The sequence below is a fragment of the Danio rerio genome, chromosome 21 (assembly GCF_049306965.1).
Source record: "Danio rerio strain Tuebingen ecotype United States chromosome 21, GRCz12tu, whole genome shotgun sequence".
Classification (NCBI taxonomy): Eukaryota; Metazoa; Chordata; class Actinopteri; order Cypriniformes; family Danionidae; genus Danio; species Danio rerio.
Window position 1 is genome coordinate 39,775,507 of NC_133196.1, and position 12,166 is coordinate 39,787,672.

Sequence of the window (12,166 nt, forward strand, 5' to 3'; positions counted from 1 at the left end):
AGGGTACATCATGGAATTGGGAATCCTCTGCCATTCCTGCTTGCAGATCCTGTGCATTTTCCCCACACTGTAAACCCTAATGCTGTAACTAATTAATTGAGTTGAGTTCTATTAACTTAAATCATTAAAATTCGTTTATCTTAATTAACCTTGATGAGTATTTAGAACTTTTTCTTATTTTTGAGTTTGTAAAAATTTAATCTTTCAAGTAAGGTGAACAATTCTGCTGGGTTTAATCTATACAAAATGTCTCTTTAAAGTTTCATTAACTCAAATTCTGTCAGCCTAGTGATTTTGCGTCTGACGTCATCCAGGTTCACGTACGTGCTCACCCTTCATTCGTTTTTTTCAAGATGGCGGATCGGCCTCGCTTCACACTACAGTAAGTAAAATATTTACAAATCCAAGAAATATTAAATGTATGTTTTAATTAATATAATCACAGTAACAGTTCAACGTAATGTAGAGTTAATCAGGGTGCGTTTACATGTCGTACATTACAGAAATCATGTTTAGCCTCACTTGTTGCTAACTAACGTTAACATTACTGTTTAAAAAGTTAGAATCAGTGCAATGTTAGCGTTAGTTGTAATGTGTTAACTCTGAATTTTAACAGAGTGTGATAAAGACAAAAATATTTAAAATCGGCAGATTACATTTTTCAAAAAAATTTAAATCTTGGCGCGAGTATGCCTTTTCTCAGCCTGTGCTGAAGTTGTCATGGAGACGTGCGCTCTCACAACCGCATGTCATGGCGCTGCGCTGAACTCCATCCAGTATGTGAATGTGGTATTATCTTCGCGATCTGTAGGCACTTCGGAAACGAAAGGCGCAAGAAACGTAACGTTAATCATAACTCAAATGATCTCCGCCTAAACACTAAACGGTATTTTCTGATGACGCGAAAAAACGTAGTCTCAAAACTTAACTCTGTCACACGCAGCTTGTTGCTTGCTGATCCATGTATGAGGATAGCCTGACGGAGAACATTTAAGCTGCGCTCCTCACCTGAGCAGGTACAGAGCAGAGCTTCATTTCACACTACCACATTGAGGTAAAGTTGGTTTTATATTCATACATTCATTTAGTAACAGCTTGTGACTCGCTCCATAAATTGTTTACCATGGTTCTTTGTCTATTCGTTCTGAAATCACATGCAAGTATGACATGAAAACAACATTACACTAAATGCACTATTTTTTTTGACTGAACAATGTTGTACTTTGAAAGTCATTGGCTGCTAATATGATTTCACCATTAAGAATATGCAAAAATTACCTTTCTGAAATTATATTATTAAGGAGAAAGTCTGAATGTGTAAATATAAAACTAACTTTACCTCAATCACCAGCACTGATCAACACTTAATATTTCCTCGCGCTTAAGACGACATCTCTGCATATCAATGATTACCTGATTAATGCGATCAGTTAAGTGAGTTTAAATGTCATTTAGGTCAAATGTATTTTAAAGGTATGATAAAAGTTTTTTTTTTTTTCAATCTATTTTTTAAAATGTCTACTCTGGAGAGAATATAAACAACCTAAAAAACAAAGTATGCATATCTATAACACATTAATACAAAATTATGTTATTAAATAAAATAATAACAAAACAAAATATTCAAGACGTGGTAAAGAAGACAGTTTTCTGATGTGCAAATTTTGTAGCTTAAAATATATTTATATCTTAAAAATATAAATATTTTAGTCTATATATTTTTACATCATTAGACAATAAGGTAAGTTTTGTTATTTCTAGCTTTTAAAATCAGGCCTTAAATTTCTTTGTCGTCCTATTCAGTTTTAGAAATTTCAATACTGTTTAAATTAAATCTGTGTTCATCGAATTAAAGCAACTAACATGATAATCAGCTCTATTGCTAACCGTTTTGGAGGTGAACGTTAGACATCAGGCAATTGTACTACTCTCAGCTAAATGACACTGTGACTTTGTGTACATACAGAATTGAAGGTCGGGTGTTGCTGACTACAGATAGGTTCTTAAATGGAGGCATGTGAAAGGTGGGTAAAATATTTATTTTGAACTACTATGCCTGGCATATCCAGATAAAATAAATATTACAGTGTATTTATCAATGATGCTTTTGCAGCAAGGAAAGTGAAACTTCAGCTAGACCTTGAGTTCAGTTTACAACATGAAGATCCTGCTTTCAACATCTGATCAACACCTGATTTTCATCTGAGGTAAAAAATAGATAAGTAAATGAAACATAATAATAATATTAATACATTTTTTCCAGAATTGTATATTTTGTGGTGTGGGTTTGTTTTATGAAATTCTCTCTTGTTTCTTTTTGCTGTTTGCAGAGTACCAACATGTTACAAATGAGAATTTTCCCCACAAATTCTTTGCAAAACTGGACCACCACCTATTTCATTTGATGACAATTTTAAGGCAAACAGCATCCAAAACTGGCAAGACAGCAGATACCCTGGCTTTTAAAGGTTTATGATGAGCAGGTATGTTTGGGGTCACGTGTTAAAGTATACATTAAAATATAATTTGAATTATTATTATTTTTTTAATTTTTAAAAAATTGATTCTTGATTTCCAGGAACTGAATGATGTCAGTTCATGACGGACTACTGTTATCAGAGGTCTTTTGGTCTTGCTGCGTGAGCGTGACTTAAGATTCTTTAGGAACACCCTGGTAAGACTTCATTCATTCTTTTCACAATTAGGCATGTTTAATGAAAAGATGAAAGTTTTGAAAACTTTTACTTAATAACATGTTTGTAATCACGAATAGTTGATGAATCATATAATATTGGCTCAGTCATTTTGATACTGTCCTTACATTAATATCCTTGAATTATGTTTTTAGATTGATAATCCTGCTGACTGAAGATGCTTTATTGGCCCTGCATTCACTGAGGGTCTCTGTTGTCCTGAAGAATGAATTGGACACCACCCACAGCACACTTCCAGACCTTTCTTGTCTTGTATGGATTAATGTATGCTCTTCACATAATATATAGTAAAGGACTTTGAACTTGTGCAAAAAGTTTTGCTTGGCATGGATGATGGAAAATAAAAAGTCTCGTAGCATGGAAACCTTAAAGAATGAGTTGATGTAGAGCTTTTTTTTTTTTTTTAACTTAATAAAGACTGTCTCTGGGGTAGTAACTTCAAAACATTTATTTACCTTTAATTGGTAAGTATGCATTTTATTATATATAGGGATAGTTTGTCCAAATGTAAAATTCTGTCATTTACTAACTCTTCACTTGTCCCAAACCTGCTTGAATTTCTTGCTTCTGTTGAACACAAAAGTTAAGTAAAGCTGACAACCTGTAACCACTGACTTTCTAATAGGAAAACAAATACTGTGGAAATCGGTGGTTACAGGTCTCAGCTTTTTTTTTTTTTTTCAACAGAAGAAAGAAACTCAAACAGGTTTGGAATAAGTAAATGACAGAATCATAGTTCAACCAAGACTGAATATATATATATATATATATTGTAACGAGCGCACACATGCCACGTTGCCCTGGTCGCTAATTCAACCCAGCTGGACCATCATCAACACAGGATCGTTCACAGCTGGACGTCATCAAGTGGAGAGGCATATAAACCAAGCCCACGCAAGGAGAAGATGAGCTTCATTCACCCAATGACTCCATGCGCTAACGCTTGTCTCTCTGTCTCTCCACAGCTGACTCCAGCTCGTGACGATCCCACATCCGACTACTCACTGTCCTTCACTTACTTCCCGGAGCACCTCACCTTGAAGAAGAGCACCGTTTACACCCCATTCACGTTGTAAATAAAGCACCCCATATATATATATATATATATAATCTGCTCTCCGTTAAACAGAAATTGGGGGGAAAAATAAATGGGGGCGAATAATTCTGACTTCAACTATATATATATATACACACAGTTTCTGTGTAGTTTACACTAAACGAGTCACTTCACAGAATGTGCACTTATTTTTTTTTAACGAATGCCTTAAGAGTAAGTTTTACACTTATTAATGTATTATTAAATTTTATCAAACTTATAGTTGTTTTTTCTTGAGGCTCTTATGTCTGATATCATATTTACATTGTGGGTAATTTTTATTAATTTCAGAATAGTGTTCATTTTCAATCTCTTTATGTCTAATAGTTTTTATCGTTTTAAGAAATTTGTAATTGCATAGGAGACAAATTTGAAAGTACTGTTGGACATTTTTTCTTTAACAATAAATGTCTAAAATGGTATTGTCTGTGTGTTTTAAATTACAGATTTATTTTGACAGATTTATGGGGTTTAAAGATTAAAATAATGGCTAATTTTATTTGTGAAACTGACGATGGAGAAGTTAATTTTAAAAAATGCTATCAAAATGTATGAGCTGGGTGACTAAGTATGTAAAGGTGAGATAAATAATTAAAAATAAGTTAATTGCTATTAAAATGTATGAGCTGGGTGATTTAAGTATTTAAAGTTGAAAGAAATTAAAGCAATTAAGTTAATTGGTATTAAAATGTATGAGCTGGGTGACTAAGTATTTAAAGATTGGAAAAATTAAAACAATTAAGTTAATTGCAATTAAAACGTATAAGCTGAGTAACTTGGGTATTTTAAGTTAGGTGAAGTGTCTTGCATGAGTACAACAAACTCAAAACTTAATGTTTCTGTTTACTTAAAATAGATCATTTCATAACTTAAAAAATTTGACGTAACTGATTACCTCAAATTTTTTGAGTTTTGTCAACTTATTCGGGATTACAGTGCAGAGATGCTCAATTGAGTTTAGGTCAGGGCTCTGGCTGGGCCATTCAAGGAACATTCATTGAGTTTTTGTGAGGCCTTTCCATTATTTTAGCTGTGAGCTTAAGGGTCATTGTCTTGTTGCAGGTAAACCTTTGGCCCAGTCTGAGGTCTTGAATATAATACTATATATTTTATAATATAGAAATTAAATAAGAAAAAATAACAATTTTTGTTAATGAGAGGATAGTTTTTCACTAGATAGTTTTTCTTCATGTTATCCCTGTACTATCCATCTTTTTTTTGACTGCAACCAGTCATCCTATCCCTGTAGCTGAAACCCCCCCCCCCCATAGTATGACCTCCATGCTTCACTGTTGGTACTGTATTGGACAGGTGCTGAGCAGTGCCTGGTTTTCTCCACACATACCACTCAGATTTCCAAGGTGCCTTAAGCGGCTACTTACACCACTTATTGGTTAAATTTGCCCCTGATTATACTATACATATTATATAGTAAGGAAGTGTTAGATTCTGGATGCAGCAATAGAGTTATACATTCTTCTAAAGATTTAAATTAAAGTGCTTAAAAAGATAGTTCACTAAAAATTAAAATCCTTCCTTCATTTTCTCGTCATTATTTCAAAGAAGTTTGATATTTTGAAAATTTTTGAAAACCTTTAACAATTGACCAACATTCATCTTAATTTCTATAGCGCTTTTACAGTATAGATTGTGCCAAAGCAGCTTAACATAGAAGTTCTAGTAAATTGAAACCGTTTCAGTCCAGTTTTCAGAGTTGAATTTCAGTTTAGTTGAGTTCAATTTAGTTTAAATTTCACTGCTGTAAGTCTAAACACAGAAAAGCAGATCCATTGATAGGCAGCTCCACAAGTCTCAAACCAAACAAGTCAGTGGCGACAGTTGCAAGAAACAAAATTTTAACAATTGACGAAAAAAACTTTAAGAGAAACCAGGCTCAGTTGGACACGACCATTTGTCCTCTAGTCAAACTGTTATCAGTGGATATCAGCTGATAGATATGGGCCAGCAGGGGCCTTCTGCATCTACTAGTAGGCCCGGAAGGTTGTAATCATCCATCCACATGGTTAATCAGCTATACATTTTTTTTTTGTCTTGTTTCTATTCAATTTTCAAAAAAATTCTTAAAGGTGCAGTAGGTGATTGTCTTCAGAAACATTTTTAGTTGTGATGGTTGAAAGTATCTTCACATTCCAATAGTATTAATTAAAGTAAGTGATATAAATGTATTTATATGTATTTTTATATTTTGGGTTTGGCATAAAACTAAAAAATGTTCATCCAATTAAATAGAGTCGGGCCGATATCTCTCATAATTCTGATAAGAAGCCCAAACTGTCTGTCAGCAAATGCAGATTTGAACAACTGCGCAGCCAATGTATGCTGCTATGGCGTTTGTGCATTGTGTATTCGTGAGTAAGATAGACAGAGGGAGAGAGAGAGCGATCTGTAAAAACATGCTGAATCAAAATTGGAGTTACCTTTGAATGCTGGAGAAAGGATGACACAATGGCTGAAGGATTTATTTCAGGCAGGTAGTGTTCTGTTTTAAAACTGTTTTACCTTCACGCAAAGCTGATGTACGTTAACATTAGATGTTGTTACAAATGGGTTATATCTCAAGAGAAGTTTTGTTCAGCCACTAAAATCTTCAGATAAAAGATTGATGTGACTATTTTCAGTTTCAGATGGTCCTTTTACAACATCGATAATGTAGATTTTATTTAGTTTAACAACAAAACACAAGTAAATAGCGCTTTTCTTCCTAGCCCGCTTTACTGAGGTGAAGATGGTTTTATATTGACATTACATTGGTTCATTTTTGAACAATGACAACCTGTGACGCTGTCCTTATATAGTTTACCCAACCCGGGCTCATTGTGGAAACGTAGCCCTGTGGACGTTTCTGCGGACCGCGATTTACATCCTGGGAGGTACGTATTCGAGCGTTTTTTTGTGTTTTCGCGGATCCGTGAGAGGCCGCTGTGCGTGCTTTTTCGCGTCTCGGGCGGGCGCCTCTCGGGAGCGCACGGCGTTCGCGCCCGCGCCGTTCTCGCGCGAAGAGCCGCCGGATCGGGGGAAAAAAAAAAAAAAAAAGCAAAAGCCCTCGTCTTCGACCGCCTTTTCGGATCCCGCCGCGTTCTCGCCCTCATTTTTCAAGTTCCGTTTTTCGTCTCACCTGATTTCCGGAACCTGCTGTTCCCCGGACTCGATCCCGGTTGTCGTCCACCGCGGCCGGCTCCTCCTCCTCCTCGTCCGGGGCCTCTGCTCCGCCGACGCAACACTGTGAGCTAGCCGGACAAACTGATTGCGTCGGGAAAGCCCTCCACTCGGAGGCGAGCCGTCGGCCGGCGAGCGCGAAGAGGAGGGGCGGAGCGGTGCCACACCGCCCCGCGGCGTTCGCTCGAAAAAAAACAAACGTGGCCTTTACGTACCTCCGGCCACGTAAATCGCGGTCTCCAGAAACGTCCGCGGGGCTACATTTCCAGAATGAGCTTGGGTTGAGTTTACCATGCTACTCTGAATATTCGCTCTGAAATAGCATGTCAAATTAGCTTAGTAGTAATAAGTGTAATATCCGCACGCCGCCAGACAAGCACTAGTTGCTTTTAACACATGAGAGAGGGTTCTGGGATCTTTAAGGTGCGCATGCTCGTGTTTCAGAAGGCGTGGCTCTGGACGGCAGGGGATGGACTGTGATTCAGAGATTTATGCTAAGCTGTTAGCATTGTGGAAGATCACCAACTGCACCTTTAAATCAAGAAGAATTGTCTAGACAAGTAAAATATATTGTCTTGTTTTCAGAAATAATATGCCAATATTCAGTGAGTTTTTCCTTAAAACAAGCAAAATAATTTGCCAATGGGGTAAGCAAAATAATCTTGTTTTTCCTTTTGACATAAGATTATTTTGCTCACCCCACTGGCAGTGCATTTTTTAAATTTTCCATAATTGTATTTTATTAACATCTACCCCTACGCCAACCCTAAACCCAAACATCACAGAAGTGTAAAAACAGATCTAGATCTGGAGTCTTCTCTATTAATATAGCCGAGTAACCATGATAAATATTTATTTATATTATTTATTAAGTATAGTTAAGTAAGTATTGTATTTTATACAGTATAGCTGATTAACCATGTAAATGGATGATTACAGCCTTTTGAGCCTACCTGTAGGCACAGATATCCACTGATCTCAGCTGATATCCACTGATAACGGCCCATACCCTAACCCTACTTATAATACTTTTATCTACTTTTAATAATGAGAATTAGTTGACATGTAGATGCAATGTAACCTAAATTCAACAAAGGGACCATCAAAATAAAGTGTGACCAAAACTTGGTCTCAGCCTAAATGATTTAGGACAACTAGAGAGGTATCTTAACCTATTTAGGAGATGCAGTATGGCTCTGGTATGCACATAGAGGCAGAATCCACATGCTTTCCAAAACAGAATGAATGTGTTGGAATGATATAATGGCGGGAAATTAGGTCAATGTAATTCGCAGTTGAGTGAACAAGTGAAAACCATCAGCCTAATTCTTTTAGTTGCACCACTTTTCATCTGATGAATACATTACAGCTCATTTATGTGGGTTAACAGCAGCTATTAGGTTTTTGAAAAAATTGATGAGGTACATCTGAGCTTTCAGAAGCCTTAAACGACTTAAAACTGATTACTGAAAACAAATTTCATTATCAGTGACTTGGATATGTGCCCTCTGGGGAAGGACGCACCATATGGGGCTCAAAAGTAACATTTTAGAATGAAAGAAACTGCATTTTAATGGAAGAACAAAAGTCTAAGGTTGAGTTTCAGTAAAAAAGCTACAACCAAAGTTGTCCAAAGCATTTGAGAACTTTATATAAAACGCTTCAAAAAGATCATAGGTTCATAGGCAATATTTTATGCAATGTGACAAGGACAAGGACAACATCGATGCTGTAAAAAGAACCGTTTACAATGGAGAAAAAGTCACATTAACTGTTCACCGGAAGCTTATCAAACTCCGCATATAAATGTCGACTGGTTTAGTAAGGATTTTAACCAGAGGCATTCAGTGCTGTAAGACAACAGTGCTGATCACTGGGCCGCCGTGTCGCCCAATCTAGAAAGGAGGAGGAGTAGGGGCGAGAGGATTTGACGCATTTAAGGTCAGTTTTCTTTAAAAATCTCCACTGGTTCAGAGATATCTGATATAAAGTAGGTCTCAAATTGTACAAGAAGCACTGCATTAAAGTACTTTTTCCCCCGCCATGTCTATAAATATGAACATTTATTTTACCCAAGCATTTAATGGAGCTTCTGCGCTAGCCTGCCGATTCTAATGGAAACGTGTGAGTAAACAGCGTTTTGTCTTGTTTTAAGCTTGAGCAACTAAATGAATGCCAAAGTCTATTTAACTGATTGGATTTTAATTACATTACAACATCAAAGCTGTAAAAAGAATCGTATACAATGGGAAAAAGTCACATTAACTGTACACCGGAAGCTTATTTGTATAGGAAGAAACACTAACTCCACATACACCCTATCGGGCCAACATGCATCCAGTCTAACAATCCATCTCAACAGAACTTTTTAACTAAACTGTATTTGTAACTCTATTTACCAGTATGGTTTAATTACAGTACTTACAATAATGTTTGTTTAAATGTTTTCTGTGTATTCAAAGTCCATATGTTGAAGACACTGAGCTGGAAAAATGGTTGTGTGTACATTTAGTTTATTATAGTTTTTAGAGATGTGTATGGGAAATGTATAGGTGCACAACTAGGGTTTGCTGATTTTGCCAATTTATTTAAAATTTTTGGCTAAAAAAAGAACTTATTATAATATGATATATAATTTTAAAAGTTGTGTATAAGTCTAAAATTTAATTTAAAAAGTTTTTAAAAAGTCTTAAATTTGACTTTGTGAAACCTGCAGAAACCATTTAGATCTTGATGAACTTCCCCGAACTCATTTCTGGCTAATGACAGATGAAGGCATGGTTAAAGTGCAACATACAGTTTACTAAGAGTTCGACTATTATAACAATTTAGAAAGTACAATTCACTTAAGTCGGATGTTTTTGGAATGTGGGAGAAAACTGGGGAACCCGGGGGGGGAAACCCACGTGAGCATGGGGACAAGCAAACACAGAAATGTCGACTAGTTCAGTTGGGACTTTAACCAGTGGCATTCAGTGCTGTGAGACAATAGTGCTGATCACTGGGCCGCTGAGGTAAGAAACTCTGGTCATTTAAAGTGAATCGTCTGTGTAAGGAGGACACCGAGGCAGTGTTAGAATCCATTTGCGGAAGTTTAATGAAAGCCTTGGACAGAGAGTGTCAAAACTTGAACATCTCAAATATCAAAATCAGTGTCAAAATCTTGACATACACAGGGGAAATCCATAAGGTATTAGTAATAGGGCAGGTAATGGGTCAAGGCAAAAACAAACAGTTCAAAACAGAGCAATAGAGCAAAATCAATTGTACTGTGGAATGTAGGCCAGGTCATACAGGAAAGCAGTCAGGAAAGTCACATAAAACAACGCTCGGCAAGGGACCGATCACACCGAACGTGCTTTTGCACCTTTTGTGAATGATTTACTGATGGCTGTGAGTGTTGTGTATGCTGCTTTTGCAGGCCTTAAGTTATAACCACCTGCTACGCCTCACCTTTTTGCCGTTGCGCATTGTGCACTCACAGTAGCGCTGGCCGGTATATCCCCAATGCGATGCGGTATGTGAATGCGGTATGATTCACTCCATGAGTCATGCAAAAAAAAATTTCAAAATGAACGAATCATTTAAGAACTATCGCTGACGCGACATAGAAGAAGGAACATGCAGTGCTGGTGTGGTGAGAAATCTATCTGACTCCCCCTTCGCGTGCACGCATGTCACACAGTGCCTCGGGCTGTTACAGAGCTTCATCAGAAACCTTTTATCGATCATTTCTCTCGTGATTGACAGCAAAAAATAACATAGAAGCCTTGTCAAATTGACAAGCAGCACATGAATGTGTTCAAAAGAATTAAAAACGCCAAAATGGTAAAAATGTATAACGCAATTTGAAAGTGAAACCACCTCATATTCACTGATTATAAGTTCAGTATTTGTTACACGATGGTCTCTTCTTTACATTTACGTTCTAACACATTTAGCTCTGCATTCTGGTCTGTTGTAATAACTGTTTACATTTATATGCTTAACTAGCTTTTCATCATCACAGTACTCGGAAACATTCATTTTCATCTCCTTATTTCATATTTAGTGAAACAAGTTTAGTCAAAACAAAAGAAAAAAAAAAGTGTAGGATTTTTTATATGGAGTGAAAGACTTATCTTTAGATATCTTTGAAATGTGCTCTGTTTAATAATTGTGCACAATACATACATGTAAATGTGTAACTAAAAAAAACATACAGCTGATTTAATTGTTGTTTATGAATCACATGTATAACCACACTGTAATTGTGACATAAAATACTGTTTCATACTTACATTTAATGTGGTTCTTTTCTGTATTACAACACTTTTTGTTGTGTTACTATTTAAGTGTGTTCCGTTTTTGCTCTGACAATGTAGCTGTGTTTTCTGTTGTTCTGTTTACTTTGTTAATATTCGCACAACAGCACAGTAGTGCTGTGTTTACTGTTAAGCAGGAAAAACTCTGTACTGTATTTATTCATCATTAAAAAAAATGTTGTGCAACATTTTTAAGGTGGAGGAAAACCTGTTCTGTGTTTTATTTACCAAAGATTTTGTGAAGCTGTTATTTTTTGTGCAGCTGTTTATTTTTAAACAAGATAGGGAAACCCTGGGGTTTAAATTATATTTTGCTTAAAAATGTTTAATAATGTTTTAATAAAGGCTTTAACTCTCAAGTAACCATTTATGGCAAAATACCAGATATATATCGTATACTGTCATTCCTCCTAAAAATACAGAGATAAATTTTGCCCATATCACCCAGCCCCAACTCACAGTTGTAAAAAGTCAACTCTAAGTGGATAAATTTTACGCCAGTCTCGTCTTTTTCATTCTCCTATCAAATGAAAGCAGTGGCGGGGTTTTCATTAAGGTGCCTGCAGTGTTGGTGTTCAAGACAACAACCAAGACTTGAAGATGGAGGAGAGACCTGTAGTTGTGGTTTTGGGTTATCCGGAGCTGTATGATTTCACAAATGTTGAATATTAAAATATTATAAATATAATAATTTTTTAAATTATATTAATAATCAATAGTATCAACAGCAATACTAATGCACAATAAACAGCTGATTCAGTCGTTGCCTAGTGACATAAAAAGCGCACCTTTTCCTCTTGTCAATAAAAAAGGTCATGCGCCTTGCGTTTTCGAAACAAAAGTGTGTTCAATGTGATCCGCCCCTAAGGCAGGTA

The 12,166-nt window shown here is 36.2% G+C and overlaps 1 long non-coding RNA gene across 2 annotated transcripts; it reads left to right on the top strand.

Annotated features, from left to right (window-relative positions):
- Positions 1 to 334: 334 nt before the first annotated feature.
- LOC137488840 (uncharacterized) lies at positions 335 to 3,088 on the top strand. 2 transcript variants are annotated; one of them, XR_012396850.1, is made up of 7 exons: positions 335 to 382; positions 944 to 1,016; positions 1,967 to 2,024; positions 2,114 to 2,207; positions 2,331 to 2,483; positions 2,579 to 2,674; positions 2,849 to 3,088. It is a non-coding gene; the product is annotated as an uncharacterized lncRNA (long non-coding RNA). The 2 variants fall into 2 exon arrangements; XR_011008103.2 differs by lacking the exon at positions 944 to 1,016.
- The last annotated feature ends 9,078 nt before the right edge of the window (positions 3,089 to 12,166 follow it).